General features: G+C 36.5%; 1 long non-coding RNA gene across 5 annotated transcripts in view; it reads right to left on the bottom strand.

Annotated features, from left to right (window-relative positions):
* The window catches only part of LOC147834466 (uncharacterized), a 171,341-nt gene that overhangs the window by 101,047 nt on the left and 47,214 nt on the right, over positions 1-23,080 (bottom strand). For all 5 annotated transcript variants that reach the window (XR_015504131.1, XR_015504133.1, XR_015504132.1 and 2 more), the window contains exon 4: positions 1,648-1,773. This is a non-coding gene — a long non-coding RNA (uncharacterized LOC147834466). The remainder of the gene's footprint in view (positions 1-1,647; positions 1,774-23,080) is intronic.

Genomic DNA, 23,080 nt, shown 5'->3' with positions numbered 1-23,080 from the left:
GTCGTATATGTGTCCCACACTGCTAAAAACACTATTAGGACACCTATATTTCACTAAAAAGTGTAAATTGGTTGTTTTTGCGTTATTTTAAGCAAATTCGTACTTCCTGTTTGAAACGAATTTTTGAAGCTGCGTCACGGTCATGACATAATAGTGTGTATTCCAGCGTGCAGACTGGGCGTCTGTGCCAGAGTGAGTCTTATTACGTCTTACAGTGTGATGCATTAATGCATGAGTAAGGCTTGGGTCAAACCAATCAGCGCACTCTATTGTGCAACTTCATTAATATTCATTACTATCACCGTGTTTTCAGGACAGAGACGCCACGTTGTGTTGGCAAAACAAGCGTGAAGTGTTGCTTTTATAGTTTGCTGCAGTTAAGTTTCGTTTTCATTTTCTCTCTGTGAGAGCTCAGACTCACGTGTGGATTACAGTGTACGCGACAACAATAACTTACGTGTCTAAGGAGGATTATTGTTTACCTGAGAGCTGTTCTCATCTGCAAACGCTGAGATCTGGAATCATTTGTAGTATTCTCTTCATAAAGACGCGGCTCTAGTTGCTGGTGATTGTCCTGTCTCTACAGATTTGGTAAGTGAGCGACCAGTGCTCTTTGTTTATTCAGTTTGTTCGTATCTAACAAACTATTGCACAGAGTGTAAACACGTTAGCACCACAACCAAACTTTAACCTCGTGTAGGGTTTTTACCGCATTTAGTGACCGGAATAACACGCGCGGCTTTCTGACACTACCTGTCGTGTGCATCTAAGTTTCTGGGAAATGCGGAGGGTTTTTTTCTCTCATTCGCCGTGCGGTATAAAACATTGCATGAAAAATACACGCTTAGAGCAGCTCCTCGAATCAAATATCTCGTGTGTCGCGAGGGGCATGAATGAATTCCCTGAATGAAAGAGCCAAACTGCAGTTAAAGTCCACCATTTAATAATTTGGCTAATAATTCGACTACAGATGTCCATGTAGGTTAAACACCATCACATTCTCCTGTATGTATGTATGTGTGTGTGTGTGTGTGTGTGTATTTTGACTCTGAAACTCGCGCGTGCCCAAATCGACACTCCCACACCATCCCACTTTAGTTCCTCCGACACTCCCCCCTAAACAGAGCTGGACACGCCCACTTTTCTGACTTTTTCCAAAGAAGAGGTGTGAAAGCACCCTGCTGAAACGAGGGGGTTTCATGGCCCTTTAAAGTTAAATATCAATGACAACAGAACGTGGGCTGCACTACAAATCTATTTTTTTATAGTTTGTCCTCTAATTATATGCTAAAAAGCTAATAATGGTCCAACATTCCTGACCATTATCACCAATAAAGCCCAGAAAACCGATATATTTATTTAGTCTTTTTCTGTTATCAAAGAACTTTTAGTTTTGTAACTATTAAACTATTTTCAATAATAACTTATAATACATTAGTTTAAAACCTATGAATGGTGGAAAAAAAATTCTGTAATTGTTTATTAAAACCACATCGGTCTACTTCTTTGCCATGGCTTATCTTTTTGGTTTTAACAAACTTATCCCACAAGTTTTTTTTTACTTTTTAACAAAAACTTTCCTCCTTTCCCATGGCTGTTGCAATTTCTAGACAATAATTATTGTCCAGCTATTAGCTGACCACTTACCTCTGTATGGACAGCTTTTCCAATGTTACCAGTTTGACCAGTTGGCTCGCCATGTATATCTGCAGACTTAAGCTGTAGAGAGGAGCTGACCGCGACAACGAGGTTTGAGTTTGGTGAAGAACGGTTCTATAAAGCAAAACAAAAGCAAAAAAAGTAAAAAATAAAAAAAGTAAATAACAGGGTGAGAATGTGGTAAAATCTGAAAACATGGTAAAATCAGGGAGTATTTCTTTTTCTGGATTGCTTTTCAAAACACTGTCATTTGGGTTTAGGAAAATGAGTGGGCAGGTCAATCTGTGCTCTTAAAAAACACAATTGGTTGGGTTTAGGTAAGGAGGATCGGTCCGTCGATCAGACAGTCAGTCGACAGTGCCTCTGATGGATTTACGCATGAAGAGCAGGTGCAAATGGCACTCGCCATAGAAATTTGAGATCTCAAAAGCATACACAGTGGAGTCTGGTGGATTGACAAAAACCACAAAAAATATGCCTCCTTTGATGTATTTCGGGATTTCCAGAAATGTATATAGCGGTACTTTTAAGAATGAACCTGGGTTGGCTGAATAAATTGCTTCCTAAAGCTACTTTCGTCATGTCTTCTGTCAACGACGACTAGATTCATTCTGCACCGGGTGAGGCCTTGCTCTCACTGTCTGACAAAAACACAAATTACAGAAGCAGCCAAGCTCTTTATGTCATGGGACACAAGATGTCGAGGCCTGACAGTTTTAATTGAAGCAGTGCTCATCTGACCAGTTCAAAGTGTAGCCCTTTATTATCTGCGTCTGGTGCCGACAGCTTCAAAGCGGCTCCTCAGACAGTGTAACATGCTCTAATTGCACAGGTTAACTCTGGCTACTGGCTGGAGGAGCAGTAGCACGCCACATATCATCAAAATGGTTTAGCTTTTCCTCCTCTGTCCTGTAGTTGACGGAGTCATGAAGAAGATGTGGGCTGAGAAAACACAACACCCCTTACTCATTCATACAGAGAGACTGCTTGGCGTCTGTTATATTTGCTAATGTGTGTTAGCTCAGCTAAAAATGAAAATGAAGGGATAGTTCACCCAAAAATTAGCAATTATATACTCAGATTCCACTTGTTCTATCTGTAATACATACTGAAAAAGCAGTCATTGACTGTACCAATACTACTATACCATAGTACTGGTATATGTCAGTAATATAGTATTTTTTGTTCTTACTATGAATGTCAATAGCTGTTTTTCTCCAACATTCTTTAAAATATATTGTATTGTGTTCAACAGAAGAAAGAAATTAATACAAGTTTAGTATATGTAAATGGAGTAAATGGTGAGGAAATTACCATATTGGGATGAATTATCCAGTTTGATCAAAATTTATCCAGTGCCATTTAACATACTTTCTTTTTGAGAAAAATAATAAATAAATGAATAAATGAATAAATGAATAAATAAATAAATAAATAAATAAATAAATAAATAAATAAATAAATAAATAAATAAATAAATAAATATTACAGTTAAATAAATAAATAAAATGTTCACACTCATTTAATGTGGCATAAAATAAGGTTTGGTAAAATACAAACCAAAATGTAACATATTATTAACTCTTGACTTTGGTCTTTAGTATGTCTGCAAACTGAGTTTTCTAAAAGAAAGTTTGTCTAATACACCGGTGATGCTCTTGAATAATGACAGCATGCTCATTTACCGGTTGAAGTGCCTTTTTAGAGGGGTCTGGGGGTCTTGACCTCCTGACTGTGAGCCTGTCTATGAGTGCCTGAGGCTGTGTTCTGAGTTCATTATGGCAAAGCTTTTGGGCCAAAATCCCTTGTTAATCCAAGTGTCCATTTTCTTCTCAAATTGTTGGAAGTGTGACAGAAAATAGCTTTGGTTCATTCTTTTAACTCCCGGAGGCATTTATGTAAAACCTCTGGTGAATATTGTTGTCTATTTCTCAGGGTGGGTTTATTAAGTTAATTGCTATATGTACCAGATGAGTTTATCTCAAACATTTTTCCTTCAAGGTTTCCTAGATTATTTTGAAACAGGTTTTTGGGATAATTATTTAATAAAGGGACATAAATCTCTCACTTTTCATTATATATATATATATATATATATATATATATATATATATATATATATATATATATATATATATATATATATATATATATATATATTTTTTTTTTTTTTATGTTATTGTTTAAAATATTTTAGGATGTCTGTTGAGTAAATAATGACAGAACTGACTCTGTTACTACTACTAAAAGATCAAGTTTATCTTAAGGGGATAATTTACCCAAAATTCACTCACCATTTACTTACATTCAAAGATTGTTTCCACATTTTTACAAGTTTATTTTTTCTGTTGAACACAAACTAAGTTATTTTAAAAACCATTGAGTTTCCATAGAAAAAAAAAAAGGAATAATAGAGGATTTTGTCACACTATATTGGTATGTTAAAATTCACCTTTAAAACAGGGGTGCCCAAACTTTTTAGTATGAATGGCCAAAAACCAAATATCATTGAGTCGTGGGCCAAAGATAAATATACCAAATAAATTTATATTAAAGTTGGCCATGGGTAATTTCCTAATTCACTTCATAATATTTATAAGTAAATAGACAACATTACTTTGAATCGTATTAGCTAGTGCAGTATAACATTTTTTATTATAACTTATTGCAATAAAAACATACACAATCACGTTTATAACACCGTGAAGTTCAATGCTGAATACACTAGTGAAGCGGAATCTGCCTTTGCCTTGATTCACTTACCAAAGTCTCTGCATTGTCCTTCCTCCTATATTCAATTTCAGTTCACTTTTTGTAGTTTAAAAATAAAACAACAAACAAAATATAAAATTACAATAAAATTTCAAATGACAATCTCTAAACCATCCCCTTCATTCTCCCTCTCTTTTCAGATGAGATGGTGGGCCAAATCAAAGAATTGTTTTTGGTGGGCCCAAGTTTGGGCATCTCTGCTTTAACGTGTCTGTAGAAGTTTGTATTAATAATAATACATGACAAACTATGAAAACTACATATCAAAGCACGTTTTAAGCTGACAAATAATGTGATTTAATGTTAAACATTCATTACATTAGAACACATGAAACAAGTCTTGATGCAAATGCAAACTTGCTGTCAAACAGTGCAAGTGGCAGCTTTCCTGGTATTAGGTAAAAAAGTAATATTACAATCTTAAATCAATCTTTACCTTAAAAAAGCTAAACAAACATAACACATACTTTCACATTGCAAATATTTCAGTTTTAAGATAGGCTTAAGACTGTAATATATTACTTTTTTTACACAATAAGAAATAGAGACATTTAGACAGAGCTCTTCATTAAGCACAGCAGAGGGAGCTCTTTCTATCCTGTGTGAAACTGAGCAAAAAAGAGAGAACGAGAGAAAGAGAGAGAGAGCGAGCAAGTAGATTCACTTCACAATTCGTGTTTCTCCCACAGTCTTCACACAAGCTCCTTCTGGGCTCTGAACGACTTTTGGCCAACCTCGCGGTTAATATGTAAAGCATACATCCCCTTCAGAACACTTCAAAATGGCACATACCGGTGGCCAGATTCATCAAACATAATGGTCTCGCTGTAGGCTGGTGTGGTCGGGGTTTTTTTCCCTCCCCCTCTCTCTTTTTTCATTTGCTTCTGTCATTCATAGAGGGCCTTAGGTCAAAGTTAAGTGCTATTCTGCTATTAGCAGAAACTGGAGAGAATCCAGAGTCAAGAAATCTGATCTTACTAGTTTCTGGGTTTTGGGAAAACATCATTCGTCTTGTAATATGAATGGGTAACTAGAAAAAAATATATATAATAAAACCACAAGCACCAACATCCATTCAGTCAAGACAAGAGTAAGGATGATGGGGGAAATAGCGGAAGAAATGGAGAAAAAAATGCAGTAATGGTGGGTTATGAGAAAAAGCATACTAACAAAATGCTTTTGTTTCTCGTTTTCCCCCGTTACATGCTTCTTATTCTTTATTATTACCCACAATGCACCATCATTCCCCTCTTCCCCCCCTCTGTTCCTCCACTCTGCTTTTGTCCAGCTATCAGACAGAATTAAAAACTACAGGAGCAACAAACTCGAGCTGACATGACCTGATGAGGGCCACGGTGGGGTGATGGGAAGGGGGGCTGTGGTGGTTCGGAGAGAGCGAATCCCTCAAGTCATGTGACACCCTGGTCCAGTCTGCAATCAGCTACAGGATTGCAACAAAGAACAAAACACTCATTCCCCCCCTTCCTGTCTTTTATTCTGCACCGCTATTGTGTTAATATTACCAGCTGCTGTTCTGTAAGGATGAGGAGTAAGCGAAGCATTTCTTCCACTTCCTTTTACAGGTTAAGGTCAAAGGGGAGGCATCCCTGTCTTTTAAACAACCCTGATCCTCACCTCCTTACGAAATGCTCTGTGGCCCACAAGGTGTTTGCACTGGATAAAGGAAGCGGGAAGGAGGGGAAGAATTATCATGGGGCGACAGGAGGAGAAGAAGTTGGCACAGTCAGATTCAGTTAGGCAGTTACAACAGTTACGAATAACTGAACAGATGTACGATTTGCAGTTGAATTGAAGCGGTATACTGTATAATTAAAATTTGGCTATATGAAAAAACAGCCTCTATTCATTATGAGAATGAATCTTTTAAAAAAGGGTGGGAATTTGGACGCTGACTGTGCCAAAAATATGATGTGGCGTCTATTTTCTGAATTATTACAATATGGCATTGGTTTAAAGTGCAACTTAATTCATATAAACGTATGATTTTTAAAAGGAGGTGTGCCACCAAATCTAATCCTTAACACCGACCCATTGGGAGATAAGCAAATCATACTAAAATATATGAATGAGATCCTACAAATAGTATGAATTAAGTCAATAAATCAAAAAGAATTGAGATTATATTGTGTTGATAATGCCTCCAGTTTTACTTGCTTCATTTCAACCAGAATTTGAACTGGCAAGGTAAACTATATAGTCACTTTCTACAAACACGACTTGTGCATCACACTACCAATAATTTTGCACTATGCTTTGCTTATCTCAAAATTGCTCTTCTGTACAACAATTTTATCTATTTACAACAATTAAATATAAATCCAATCTAGCCTCTCCATTTTTACTAGCTTTTATCTGAGCAGGATTCAAACCAGCATTTCTTGAATTGAAGGCAAGTGTGCTAACATGGACACTAAAGGCTCAAACTTGAGTCAGTATTGCAGCACTTAAGGTTGCTGCGTCTCTTCATTGCTAGTCCCCAATACACAAATCTCACTCCCATTCAGTCGCTGAACCAATGTAAACCTATTTAGAACATATAGATCATTTTAAGGGATGTAAACAAAAACAATGGTCTCAACATATTTCTTGTTTTACATTTTTTAAATATTCACGGGCCAATGACATCACCACATTGAAATGGTTTATAACTTTCAGACAAAATGATAGTTATTTTTCGTTTTCACTTACAGGGCTCAACATATATAAGTACACCCCTCATAAATCTATCTTTTAAATTAATATTTTTAATAGTAATCTATACTATATTATATTTGTGCATATACAATAGATACGTCAGTACTGAAGCCAAATCTGGAGCTTATCTAACAAAATAATTTATGATAAGACTCCAAAAACTAGTACACCCTAATTTATGTAATAGAAAAATACTAAATACAAATTTTTAATGAAGGAAAAATCAAGAGAAGCAAAAAAATGTAAACATTTTGTTGAAATTTTGTAGGTTGTAATTTATTTTTTTTTTTTGCTGTATTTTGCTTGAATTTAGGTGTACTATCTTTCAATTTCTAAATATGTTTGGTGACTAAAATATTATTTTCATAAATATACCTGTTTAATAAATCTGTTTTGTTTAAATGCACCAAAATACATTGCCTATATTCACTGAGAAATATATTCACTTTCAAAATGAGGTGTACTCAATTATGCTGAGCACTTTATTTTCTGTTACGGCTGGCTTTAGCGTGTTAGCTAAATTATCATGCATGCTATTTCATAGTGTAAAATGTACTAAATTTATTTAATAATTACATCTCTAAGCCCCTAAAGTATGCTACACAAGTTTCTCTACACCCTTTTCTTTCTCTGTTATACCAGTAAGTGAACAACAGCTGAGTCATTGCATCAATCACTCAAATAATTTGCTCAAAATCACTGATTCATTCAGGGGAAAACCCTGTTGCCAGTGGTAATAAGGGACTCACTTAATGATTTTATTCAAGTCAATCGCTGCAATTTACATTAAAACCACTTGATTGATTCAGAAACATGTACACGTGTTTGCTTGTAAACCTGCTATGGTAATCCTGCTCTAGCTTCACATGGAATATAGTTTTCATAAAAAAAAAATTAAATAATAAACAATATGATGTCTAAAATGTACAAGGATATCAACTTCTTAACTGTTTAATAAATGCTTTTTATGAAAGCAGTGTACTGTTGTTGGCCTGAATGCAAAATACCTGCTAAATGTTTTACACTTTTTATAACACGACATCAATTCATCCAGATATTCAAATTATTTATTGAACAGATGCACCATAAGACCTGCACTGATTCATTAAGCACCGCTGTGTGCGTGTGTGTGTTGGGGAAGTGTTCAGTTAGGCAGTTCAACAGGCAGACACAGCACAGCTGTAGCTGATTTGAACTGTAGCCCTGACAGCTTTAATGAGATACTTTATAGCCAGCACCGATCTCCTGCCCCACTCATGCCATTAAACACACACACACACACACACACATCTCCATAAGCACACTTGGCGTGTTTACATCAGGGTTAAACTTCAGCACTAGAAGTATAAAATAAATTTTAATTACAGTGAAAATTACAATAGCGAATCCACATAAAAGTGGATCCAGTAAATTGTTTAGGCATCCAAAGTGCCAAACAACATTTGGTAGTGTTTCATTTCCTCACAGTAGTTTAATCAGCAGGACGGATTTGATTCAGTGTGATTGTGCTTCATTCGTTTCATTCAAGTTAATGGAAAACAGCACACATATACGCCACATGCAACTCAAGCTGGAACATCCCTCAACAACCATTCCTCCATTCCACTCCCGTTATCTCATTCCCTCCCTCGTCTGTCCGCCTGTGCCATTCCCAGGTCAGTCTGGTCCAGGTCTCATTGTCTGTCTGAAGTCTGGGGGCAGAGTCTGATCAGAGCCTTTCAGCAAAGGCCTCCATTGCATATGAAGCTAATCTGAATGGGTCATCTCACCCCCACTCCTAGCCTTCCATTCAGGCTTTCTCAGGTGCCTCATCTTCATATATATATATAGCAATGATATAGCAATGCATCCCACACTGGCATTCACAAACATCAGATTACATCTATGGAAAATGGAAACATTCTATGCAGCCTGTAGTTAATGCACCATAAAGGTATGGTTTCCCAGTACTGGGAAACACCCACATCCTCACATTCACACACACACACACACTCATACACCATGGCCAATTTTGTTTACCCAATTCACCTTTACTGCATATTTTTGAACTGTGGGGGAAACTGGAGCACCTGGAAGAAACACACATGCACACAGGGAGCATAAAGGTATTCACAATGTCTAATATTGAACTTTAAAATCCATTATATAATGCTAGAAGTATAAACACATAATGCATTATTTATCCATGATGACTGCTTTGAAGGTGCATAATGCACTATAATGCAGATACCAAGCTCACTAATAAAATATAAAGATCTTGTGTTTGGCATCAGTGTATGGCAAAAAGAATATGCCATTTCTACCACATGCAATCAATGCAGAAGTATGTATTGACCTTAACCAACAAACCTTGCTTTCACATTAAACATACTAAATCATGACTGCATGAATGATGGTGCTGACCAACAAAATTTTATCACATGCATACTAGAATAACTACTATTGATAATTATTAAATAGAAAAAAAATCTCAACTTTCTTTTATTATCTGATTATTTCAGAAAATGTTTTTTTTTTTACGTTTTTACTGAGAACTGCATTTACAGGACATTTTAGCATTTACAGATTTCTCAGCAGCAGTGATTTCACAGCCTAAACATCAGTGTCAGCTTAAAAAGTCAGCAGTATATCTGTGAGAAGCTGTGCTGTTGTATCACTTCTTTACTGTATCTGCAAATCAAGCCCATTCATTCATTGTTGCCTTGAAGGTGGATTTTGTTCACTTTCCAACACAACCTAAAATCAACCAAATGTCGACATAATTTCACATCATTATTGCCCGCCAAATAATATTGTCCTTAGATTTTGGTAACCTAAATCTACCCTAATAATAACATAGTATGATGTAGGGTGCTGGGTGCTAGAAAGTCAATAAAAGTGTTAAAGTGTGATGCAAATTCGGGGTATTGGCAAAAAAAAAAAAACATCAGCATTTCTTAAAGCTGTTTTTGAACTTTAACTGAAAAAAGAAATCCAGGTAATGCATTTAAATGACACACATATCAACCTATTAAACATAATCACTTTAAGAACATGATATGTATGCTGGTCTTACGAAATTTTGTTCTCAAAAACAAATGAAAACTATTTTTTTTCAGGAACAATTTTCTTTGTCATGTTTTGAAAATAGCTTTCTTTGCAATAGTGCCACCAGACTTTCCTTTTGTGCAGCTATAGCCACTCTGGGCATGTGATCTAAAGCACAAATATAATTTGATGACCCAATTTATTGTGGGGCGAACATAAAAAAAAACAACAACAGTACACTGGTCTAAAAAAACTTGCTTTGTCAAGCCGCCATTGATCATGCCTGGTGTAAAGAGCTCTTTAGGCATCTATTGTTTTGATTCAAGAGTTTCGTTCATTTGTGCTCTTTAATTGGACCAACATTTTTATAATCAATTGTAAACTGTACACTGGTTATACAGAAAGTGTGACAGCTCAATACAGTTACTTTGGATTAGTTTTTAAATGACTTGGATTACTCAAATTAAAAAAGACAACAGCAAAGAAATCCATGCTTTTAAAGTCTGAAAGGGATCAGCAGATGCTTTATGAGGAGGAACATGTCAAGAGAAAATGAACGTGTGTGTGTGTGTTCAGTTCAGTTCAGTGGACACGTCCTTTGGCCTCATTAGATGGTTAACTCAGTGCTCATTCAGGTGTAGTGTGAGTGAGGAGTGTGTGTGTGTATGTGTGTGTGTGCGTATTCAGTGTAGTTCAGTGGACACGTCCTTTGGCCCCATTAGATGGTTAACACACTGCTCATTCAGCCGTGTGAAACAGGACACACACAAGAAAGCAGAGTAGAAGAGCTTTCTGTGTGTGTGTAAAAGCGTATGTGTTTGTTTGGTCATTATTGTGCATTGTAAACACACATGCTTGCACAGAAGCGATAAAGAAAATGAAAGAGAAACCAAGAGAGGAAGTATAAAATAGGACGAACTCCCCTTTCTTCACACCGAGGCTTTTCCTATTTCTCTCTTCCTCATTCGCTCCATGTCTCCTCTCGTCTACATTAACAGCATGTGACGTTTCTGACTGCTATGGCTTGCTAATTATGGTTTGTTACTGTGTTCTCCGGAACAATTGCATGATTGTTGAATGCAAAGATTCGAAAGACAAGCACAGGCCTCTCTCTCTCTCGGTTTGGGTTTCTCTCCAACTCTTTTCCTTACTGACGCTCTTTCTCAGTGCTTTCATTCTGTCTTATTCACATTTTCTCCATGCTTATATTTACTGTTGTTACACAAAAGTTTTGAAGGAAGTGTTTTGAAGAATTTTAAAGAATTGGGAGGTTACTAATATATAGAATAAATGACATTTTTGACAAAAGGTTAATATAAAGAACAATTCATAGCCTGATGTGCAATATGAAGAACAAACAAAAGTTTAGCCTTCAGTTGCTTAGGTATGTTATTAAAATTAATTAAATCCAATTATCAGAGGCCTCATGAACAAAGACTTGTGTTGAATTAATTCTAAAACATTGTGTACGGACAAAGCTGTAAATGTGCGCATGCAGTAAAAAAAATCAGATGTATGAAACGTTCCTTACGCGGAATCCCACGCATATTCTCTTTGTACATCCGAATTAACGTAAAACTGAGCGCACGTGCATGAGCACAAAACCCCTCCCAGCCTCTTAACGCGGTATAAATATGGTAATGACTCCACTTTGGCCAAACCAAACAAAAAAGCAATGCCAAAACCAAGAAAGTAGAGAAACTTCACAGAATGTAAATTTGAGGTGTTCCTATTGGAGGCAGACCGGAGAAAAACTGTTATTTGCAAGTTTGTCCTCTGGAATTAATAACAAAAGAAAAAAAATTGAGTGGGAGAGTTTAGCTGATGCAGTTAATGCAGTGGGGTGTGAACATCGCACTGTGAACGAATTTAAAAGGAAATGGTCCGATGTAAATGTGAAGGTTAAGGAAAGAACAGCGCACCGTCAAAATGTAGACCAAACAGGCAGGGGAACAGGGAATGCTGAACTAACACCCTTTGAGGAGAGGGTTGCCTCAATTGTGGGCGACACTTTACTGTCTGGAGTAGTATCCATGTCTGTGGGAGATGTATTAGAGGAACACTTTGTTAGGGTGGTAAAGCAGCACTCCTCCGCTCTTATCAAGGCAGGGCTACCTACATTTCAGCTGCCCAATCGCCCACTCTACAACAGACCGAGTGCGAGAATGGGCATCATTGTATCTGCGCTCTTGGTCAGTTTGTGGTTGGTTGAGGGGGGTTAACAGCCATGTCTTTAATGGATGACCGCGGTCTTCTAATATGCAGTTAAATAATTACGCTTAATAAAATAAAATTAAATTAAATTAAAAACTATAGGCGACGCAGTGGCGTAGTGGGTAGCACGTTCACCTCACAGCAAGAAGGTCGCCCACAGTCCAAAGACATGCAGTACAGGTGAATTGGGTAAGCTAAATTGTCCGTAGTGTATGAGTGTGTGTGTGAATGTGTGTGTGGATGTTTCCCAGAGATGGGTTGCGGCTGGAAGGGCATCTGCTGCGTAAAAAACTTGCTGGATAAGTTGGCGGTTCATTCCGCTGTGGCGACCCCGGATTAATAAAGGGACTAAGCCGACAAGAAAATGAATGAATGAATGAATAAATTAAAAACTCATCTGGAATAATATCTTTCAATACATAACTCACCAAGAAGCCACACATCGCGCAACCTGCATTGGAAATATGTAACAGCTAATAAGCCAGTTTTCCTTCGGATTCAACCATTGACTATATCCTACAATATGGCCAACACTGCCATTGCCATAGACTAAAGGTTGTATACATTTGCAGATGCTTTTAAATGTTGTAAATCACATAATCAACCCAACTCAATTAACCCATTTTATCAATTATAAATTAATAGCAATGTTTTTCACATTTGTTGGTTATGTTAAATTGCACACTTTGTAGTGTGCAATTTAACATAATTGCCTTTAGGAGTCGCCAATGGAAATGAAACAAACACACACAAGAAATACAAATACGCCAGACATGAATTTGGTGCGGACCAACTCACATTCTCACGTTAATGTCATTGTTAGTAAATCCAACTGTGAGCGTAAAACATACCGTATGCAAAGTTTTAGCGTTGATACATGAAGCCCCAGATCTTTGAACTTGCAAAAACTTGTTTCAAATCTGCCGCCATTTACACTTTTGTTTTTTTGTTTTTTACATTTTATAGGTATTGTTTCATTTACATATTGTTCCCACACTAATCTGGCATCTTAGGACTCCAAAAAAAAAAAAAAACAGAGCATTTTGAAAATACTGAATATTATGTTTTTGGCTGCATTTAGCCACAATGAAAAAAAAATATTCAAAGATAATTGCTTGGATTTATTTAATTTGTTTTACGTTAAATTGTAAAAAATGTATTTGGGCTAAGTTTAAAAAAACAAAGTTAAACATTACTAAATTTAGTTTTTTGCAAGATATCCAGACATGTTTTGCAGATATCATTTTTTTCAGTGTACCCAGGCTCATTCTGAAAATGTACTGATATATACACTTCTGGAGAGCGTCAAATAGGTCCCAGTTGGTAAGTTTTTTGCAGTTTTTGTTTTCACAAAGCCACCAGAGACCACTGTGGTTGCTTTTTGAGATTTTAAAATTTCTCTTGCGAGTGCCATTCGCACCTACACTTCTTGCATAAATCCACCATTGTCGACTGACTGACTGAATGACTAACTGACTGACTAATCAACTGACCCACCATCCTCCTTCCCTAAACCCAACCAAAAGTGTTTTCAAAAGTACCAATTGACCCGCTCACCCACTTACCTAAACCCAACTGACAATTTTAAAAGCAAATCAAATTTTCTTATTTTATGTTTTACGTTATTTACGTGTTTATTTTATTTTTTGGCTACTGTTTTTGTCTTACCCGCTTTCTGGAATCGTTCTTCACCGGACTCAAACCCCGTCACCATGGTCAGCTTCTCTCTGCCTCTCAGGCCCACCGACTTACATGCCAAGCTAACTAAACAAACTGGTAACAGCGGGAAAGCCATACACACAGAGGTAAGTGGTCAGCTGCTAGTGGGTAAAGGATTGGCGTCCTACAGCTCTGTAGCGTTCGTTACAAAGACAAGATGCAGCCATACGTACTTCTGGCTGCATAATTATATATATATATATATATATATATATATATATATATATATATATATATATATAGGGCTACATTTACAGAATAAGCCTATGTTGGCATTTACACTAGTGCGCTTTCAATTACAAACAGCGTTTTAGAAAATGCTCCTCGTCCATATTACTGCATTTAAGAAAAATTTATTCCATCCACACTATACAATAAAAAGCATAATATGTGCTCACTAGGAATATGCATATTTTCATGCACATTCACATTCGTGGTGTTGTTTCAGTATAGATGGAGACTCAAACAGAGGCAGGCTATCACTCTCCGACTAGACTTCTGGACTATATAGCACAATGTTTGCTGATTCATAAAGCCACTCTCATATGACCATTACACAACCGGTATATGACAAGAACAGATTCAAGAAAATATGCGCATACCTAATACATTTCATTAACCCTAAATTTCAATTGTACAAACAGTTAAAATATTCACTTTTATCCTAAAGATCATTTAATGGCAATGGTAGAAAAGTTATAACTTATGACTATACAGAAAACGAACTTAAACCCAATCTGAAAATCTCATTTTGACTACAGAAAGATTTGTGTAAATGTGTGTATCTTGTATTCCTTACATTGTGTATAGCAATACCAGTAAATTTTGATCTCATGGGGATTTTTTTTGGTAAAAAATTTGAACTTTTTTGAAAACGTTTCATACTTCACACAGAATGAAGTGTAAAAACGGTAGGAATTAGGTGGATACAATATGCAGTCTGTACAGTATAAAAATCATTACACCAATGAAAAGTCCCCATAAAGATAGCGGTACTGCATGTGTTTGTGTGCGAATGTGTGAATCTTATCAGTAAGTAAAGTGTGTATTTGAGTCGGGGTCTTTCCCCACATCAACTGCTGTCTTTTTCCCACAGACATCTTTGAACACTGAATTCAGACAGTCACAGATAGCTCTAAACCAACCATGCCTGACCTCAAAGTGTGCGTGTGTTTGAAGTTTGTGTGCTGAAAGGTCCCCCGGCTTATCAAGATGTGCGAGTCCATTCACAATTCTAAAAGGGATTCAAAACATGTCTGTAAAGCCTATATTTATAAAACGTACGGTCTGTTACATTCTTTCAGCTTAAGAGGTAGAATCTAATTATCCTTTCATGTGTTTGCTTCTCTACTTGCTTATAAGCCATTAATTCATTAATTTTCTGTTCGGCTTAGTCCCTTTATTAATCTGGGGTCGCCAATGTAGATTGTGTCAAAGCAGCTTCACATAGAAGATCAAAGTAAATTAAAACTGTAGTTCAGTTTTCAGTTGTTAAACTAAGTTCAGTTTAGCTCAGTTCTGCGTGGTTACATAATCACAACTAAGAGTCCAAACAAATGTTTTATCAAGACGTTTATTGAATGCGGCCTCGTGCCAACGCACGCCTCCCACCAGTGCTGATATACAGCCATATCACACTGCTACTCGTGAGATATTGCTCATACATCATATAACAACTATGGTATATCAATAGTAATACAAGTTATACAGTGTATGTCCTGTATCTTTTACCCAAAAAATAAATCAATAAATTTAAATATGCAAACATCTATTGTTTTTTGCTGTTTTAGTTTGTGGTTTTGTTCCTGCTGATTCCTCCATTCCAGGTGCATGTTCAACTCAACGCAGAGTCAAAAAGCCTTTATGTACTATGCACACATTGTGTACTTAATCAGAGCTAGGCATGGGCCGGTATAAGATTCTGACCTTATGATAAAAATATCAGTTTTACAGTATTTTGATTACTGCTCTAAAATATGTTGTTTTTTAAATGTCTGGGTATAAAACTAAATCTTTTTCTCCCTTGACACAATGAATTTTATTTTAAGAAACATTTTAAATAGTTTGCAGCAGTAAACATATCAGGCTAAATAATTCCAATAAATCGTTGACTTCTGCTGTCTTCATTTGTTTCAAAAACACTTTTTTTATTTAAAACAGCCTCTTTGGATTTATTTTCTGCTGGAGATACTGTTGTCCTAAAAAACAAACAAAAAACCTTACATATATCGTAGAACTAGTATAGCAGAACATACAGCGGTTTAAAAAGCTTGACTTTTCCAAACGGCGGTATATATTGAAAATGGTTATTGTCCCATGCCTAGTCAGAGTTTAATGTATCAGTTAATCCCCTTAAAATTAGGATGTGTATGTACAGCACTTGCATACTATTCAAGTGACAAAATTTGAGTCACACACATCTATACTCCTGCTCATGTATGTTAAAAACCAAAAACAATATGCTATACAGTTACTATACTATTCTAGGTTACCTATAGCATTACGTTTGATAAATATCTAATGATGCACGTTTAAGGTATGCAATGGGAGTGAAGGAGTGCATTTGTATGGGTCTAAGGGTAAAGGTTTGAGAATAGCTTTATTGTGTCCCCTCTGTGACTCTGTGGTGCAGGTCAGTGGCCAGTCAGAGGAACTCAATATTCAGTTCTGAGCTTTGCATTTCCACAGTAGTGTGTGTGTGTGTAGCCCACAGCTGTCATCACTTCATTGTGTCACCAATTACCCATAATTACTCCTGGCAGCATAGGTTCCATTCAGCTATGAACACAAAGCCCACCAAACATTCATCCAGTTACCGAAGAGGTGAGTGGGGTCCATTCACTGTTTTACACACATTATACTGTATACACACCTATTACTGTAGTGTACAGAATGCTCTACACAAATAAAGATCTCAGTGTTTTGTTTTGTTTTCATGTTATGAGAATGAGTAGTATGAGAGACAGGGTTTAATTAATAAATTAAATGTGCAATGCAAATACGCAAACATATATTTCACCTAGTAATGACAGCACTGTCATTATTTGTCATTCAGCCTTATAACATCCTATTTATTCTCCTGGGGCAGAACGTACAACCCCCCAGTCTTATTTGAATGTCTCAGTTATTTATTGGTAGATAATCTTTCACTAATTGCTAAGTTCAGTTATTTTTTATTTATTTATTTTTTTTATTTAGCCGTGTCACACCAGGTTAGACAGGGCTGTTTTTATTCGACAATCATCTGATCATGGCTATTTTATCTATCCTTAAAGGGCACCTATTTTACCCCTTTTTCATAATTTAAGATGAGTCTTTTGTGTCTCCAGAATGTGTCTGTAAAGTTTTAGCTCAAAACACCCATCAGATTTTTTATTATACCTTTCAAAATGTTGTAGTTTTCTGCTCTGAACACAATCTATCTGTTTTTGTGGCCTGTGCCTTTAAATGCTGGGTCTCCCTGCCCACCGCTCTCATGTGCCTGTCAAAGTGTCTCAATCTTCGCCCCGGCTGTGTCAGATAACAGACAGCAGAGTGAGAAACATGAAGCATTGTAACATTATCCAAACCATATTACAAGTGAAGATAAAAAACGTATTTCAAGTCATCAGAGAGTCAGTATATAAATGCTTAGTTTATATACGTTTATATATGTTTAAGTTAGTTTAAATTTTCTTAATTTTTCCACCTAGCATACGGTAAGAAATGTCTCCTACAGGTGGTTTGTCAAGCCCACTCACCTCTGTAGAGCACACTCAGAATTGCACAATTTTCTCCAGAAATGTGGACTGTTGATAAAATATAGAACATTATTTGATATGACGCGTTAAGAAAAATAAATTACAGTAAATGTACTTTTACAATTATAAATTAAATCTTTAAAACTTGGCACAATTTAGAAAACCATGCTAAATATTACTTTTTGCCTGTTCTAAATTAAAAGAATGATTATGTCTCAAAAACATAAAGACAGATGTCAAAATGCAGTTAACAACAGTTAACAGCACTAAATAGGGCATGAAGCAAATCTTCTGTTTTGCCCCAAAATGCCTCACTCCTTCAGTTCACCTCTAAAGAATCATTTCAGCCGATACCTTTCGACAGCTTTATCTCTTGAACCTTCTGGTTCAATAGCCACATTCATACATTGGTAAAAGTCTAATATGAGAGGGGGAGGGAGAGGAATATAGACAGAGAATGAAGAACGCTGACTGAAAAAAGCCAGACTCTTCTTCTCCTTTAATTATGCAGTTCTTCCTTCACCGCTGCCTGTTCCCTCAGTTCATTTTCTAAACAATTTTTCCACCTCAATTTCCAGTGACATCTTAAAACTGTAGCAAGCTCCAAATTAAGGGTCAGGCTGAAGGCTGCTTCTGATTTAGGACATAAAGAAGTGAAGAACAGAGAAGCCGACGGCTGCTGCCACTGCGAGGCTAACTGTTACCATCTGTCTGTGTGTGTGCGTGTCTGTTGGTGAAGGCCTGTATCCTCACTCGTATTTCCCCCTCCTTCCATCCGCGTCCCGCTGGTTCTTACCCTCTCTAAATGCTCCATAAAGCCTTTGCACATGAGAGGAACTGACTTAACAAGGTGCGAGCCCCGATCCTGACCAATCCCAGGTCACCTTACGGGCCTTCACTCCCACCCTGTCTTTCTGATTGGTTGTCTTTGTTGCCCAGATGTTCTCTTTTTAATGATTTTTTAAACCATTAACTTGATAGTTGTTTATGGCTGTGAAATGCTGGAATGTAGGGTTGAGGGGACGGGGTTTGAGGGATAAAGGAAAGAGGGGGAGTGTTCAATCTGGAGGAGTGGGAATCTAACATTCGGAGTGGGTGATAGTTTGGAATGAAAGGAAATAGGCAAAAGCTTGGGAACAAGATAATGTGTTTGTTTATCCTTCTGTACTTTTTGTACGGTTGTACTTTTTTAAAGTGTTGTACTCACAGGATAAACAAAACAATGAAGACCAGATTACTAATGTATTAAGTAGAACACAATGTGTTGCACGTTTTTAAAAAGATCTGTTATCCAAGTGTCTAAAATATTATATTATATAAATATTTTACATGCAGCTGGGAAAATAAGTATTTAACATGTCACGTTTTTTTCCTGGAAATAATATTTCTAAAGGAGCTGCTGACATGAGATTGAATCAGATTTTAGTAAAAACCTACACAACAATACAAACATAAAAATAAAACAAACAACAAAAAAAACTGAAAAATTAGTTATGTTTAATAATGAAATGACACAAGGAGAAAGTACTGAAATACTGATATGTTTTATTTAAAAGGCTTTTTCAAAAGTGAGTTTTTCACAGACTTAAACAAGGTGTAAAAACCTTGATAGTTCTAAGGGTCTCGTCTTTAAAATCTGATTTTTAATTTGTTTTTTATATTGGATTCAAGTCAGGTGACTGGTTTTTATCCATTTTACAGGATTTGAGAGTTTCCTTGGCTGTGTTTTGGATCATTGTCTTGCTGAAATGTCCACCCTAGTTTCAGCATCATCATTCTGATAATGTGGATGTTGGACTGAAGCAACTAATATTCATTTACACAGATGAGGGCAGGTGCTAACTACTGAGAGATTTCAGCTGCTGTCTGGGCTTTCACTGCCATTCTACACATCCCTTTCTTTATGCGTTCAATACTTTTCCCTGCATCATTTCATTTTATTATACATAACTTTATTTGTAAACTAATTAGATTTGTTTTCTCTGAACGTTTTTGGTTGTTACCAACATCCGGTGTCATGTTTAGAAAAATGTTTTTTTCTGAGAAAAAATGGTGACATGTTCAATGCTTATTTTTCCTGCTGTATAATGCAAATATGTACAGTTGTAAAGAATCTGCTTCTTGTCACCTTTACGCCACAGGAACTAAATAACTTTCGTTCTTGGAACACCCTTTGGAGTAACTAAGTGGCCAATTACACAATGATGTTTTTAATTAAAACAGGAAACTTTTTATGCACTTTGCCTGTTTGTTTACACAACAACTAAATTACAAAAATCTGAAAATGGGTTGCAAAGTGGACGATTTTGAAAGTGCTGCTGTTGACATGTCTATAAACACACCAGAAAACATATTTTGATATTTTGATTTATATTAGTTGATAAAGATGACGTTGTGCAAACCGCTGTCATGTAAACATAACCTGAAATAGCTCTTATTTGAAAGCAGTGTCTAATTGCGAATCGCAGGAACAGTATTTATTTACTTTTTTTTTAAACAACATACAGATACAGATTGATAATATTATTGACAATTACCAATTGCTTTTGTATGCAGCGCTGTATTCTTTTTTGTAATGTATATTTTTTATTGCAATTACAATAGTTACAACACAAACAGTGGCTGATTATATATTAAGTGCAGCACTTGATGTTGCTGTTGGGTGGCTTGCTTCTCTTCAGAGGCTTGACGGTGCAAATGCAATCAGGAAAAATTTGGGGAAAAATCAAATATTGGACAACCAGTCCTGGTGGTTAGTTCTTATGACTGAATTCCTACTTTGTGCGAAAGCCTCTAATAGAGTGTTGAAGTGAAGACATTATTGTAGGCCAGATTGAAAGTTGCCATTATCCCAGGCTAGTGTTCAAAGACCTTCAGACATATGGCAGAATGTCTGAACTACATTTGAGCTTTCATTGGCCACGAACCTGCACACCCCAAGAGACCATCTGACATGTAAAGCAGCCAATCACAGTCAGTTTTAATTAGAGCCAGGATTATTGGTGTGAATATATCCCTAGAATAACTTCAACCTTCACATACTTTGGACAATCCTGTTTTTGCTGACCCTGATAAGCACACACTTTCAAACATGTAAACAAGACAGCCGCCTTCTTAAATGAAGTGGTTTGGCGATGCAACAGCTTTTTTTTTCCAAGTGGACCATTAAAGAAAAAAACACAAGTCTCCCAGACCTAATTTCTAATTCTATAAGCAAAACAGAGTAACGAGTTGTTCAAATATTGCACCATTCACAAAAGATCTGTTCTTAGAAAAAAAGATGCCTCCCCTATGATGTCTATCAGATGGTGAATTTTGATTGCCATATCAGATGAATAAATGTCAGTATTTGACATCAATATATCGTTGGTTTAAGATGTTGGCTAGGCTGGCTATTGCCTGCTTGGCAATAACTACATGCACTACAGAATGTTACGTTTACACCAGGGGTGTCCAAACATGGCCCTGGAGATATCTGCATCTGCTCAGCCAAAAGGTGTTTGAAAACACTAGCAAAACCCCAACATTGTGCATTCCTACTTCATTAACAGGGTTTAAATAAAAGAAAAAAGGTTAAGTCAATTAAAATTTTACCCAATATAAATAACTATATTATGATATATTTGGTTGCTGTGAAAAAAAAAAAAAAAAAAAGACTCGTACCACCCACCGCTAGCACCAATATTATGTGCCCCTGTTGCTATCCACCATTTCTAGCCATTATTTAGTGCACACAAATTGACATAGCAACAACCTACAGCAACATACCAGAACACCTTCGCGATGCTCAAACAACCACAAACGTTGGTTACAGCTTACCCCAAAATCCTCAGTCTTAATCAGATTGGCCCCAGTGGACTGGTAGACAATTATATCCCCATCATTCATTTGAAACATATGGAATTATCATGACACAAACATAGGCTTGCCGTAAACACTCCAATCTAAACACTGTATTCAGAGTGACACAGATTTCAGTTTTTAAGTCACTGTTTTATTTGCAAAACTAAATGCTTCAGCATGCTAACAAATTAAAGGACCTTGGTTTTACTAATCTTGCTGTCAGGCTTAAAACAACATTTAGTGTAAATGAGAGGCCAATATACAGACAATATACATATGCTTGCCTGCCATAAATGATGCCTTTTCAGGAAAGCTGGGAAGGTGTGTTTATTCTTATCCTCTGTCAGTTAGAAATGGAATGAAAAATATAAGTCTCGTTTCAATTATACACACTGAAAATAAAATATTCATTGAATTTCTTAATTTTTGTAAGGTAACTGGTTGCAAACAATTTACATGGGCTGAATTTAAACAAAAAAATGAAGTTGCACCTTACAAAATTTAACTTGTTTGTTTAAATTCAGTCCATATAAACCATAAACATGTAGTAAAACCATTAATCATTTTTTCAGCACATTAATAAAATCATTACATGCACAAAGCTGAATGATAAACAACACAAAGGCCCTCAGTGGTAGCACATGTACCACATATTGTAGTGTTTACCTGTGATTCAGTATTTGATTAGAGCTCTTGCCCCTCCATCCCACTCTGTTCCTCTCCGTAATATATTGGCCTTTCAAGGTAACCATAAGCTACAGTATAATGACAGGTTTGAACTTCACTGGTGTTCTGGGAAAGCAAGCTACTGTATGACATTCTGCTCAAACCATAAGAGCTAAATATAGAGTTCTTTGTCTGAAGCAGCAGTGGATAAAACTTAAACGATTGCCATAAATAGCTTATTAATAAATCAGCATATCTGTCTGCGATCTCATCCTCACTGATCTATGGAAACCAGACATGAAAGTGCGGCGCTTTGGTGGAAAGGTTAAGGATTTATATGTTAGATAAAATGGATTCTTAAACTCTTTTCCTTTCCCCCCCCTCAGCATCACTGCTAAAGAGAGTCAATAGAATATGTAATGGTGGGAACACAGAGGGTGAAAGAGTGCGAATGGGAGTTTGGTCCCCCAAAATAATGTGTGTTTGTGTGTGGCTCTGAGCTCACCTTATCCATCTCTGTCTTCCTGTAGGGAGTAGAGCTGTATCTTATAACCAAAGGTCAGGACATCTGGTCTAACTCAAACCTTAGACCGCTCACATTACAATGCTAGATTTAACCGTTCACTCTCTTTCATGCACACACACATAGATAAGAAAACCCGTTTTCCACCAGGGATTGAAAATGTAAGGTAACTGCGACCTTTTATCTCACAATTCTGACTTGA

Source organism: Danio rerio, chromosome 12, assembly GCF_052040795.2.
Source record: "Danio rerio strain M-AB ecotype USA chromosome 12, GRCz13ab, whole genome shotgun sequence".
NCBI classification, from domain to species: Eukaryota; Metazoa; Chordata; class Actinopteri; order Cypriniformes; family Danionidae; genus Danio; species Danio rerio.
This window is presented reverse-complemented; position numbering and strand designations above follow the sequence as displayed.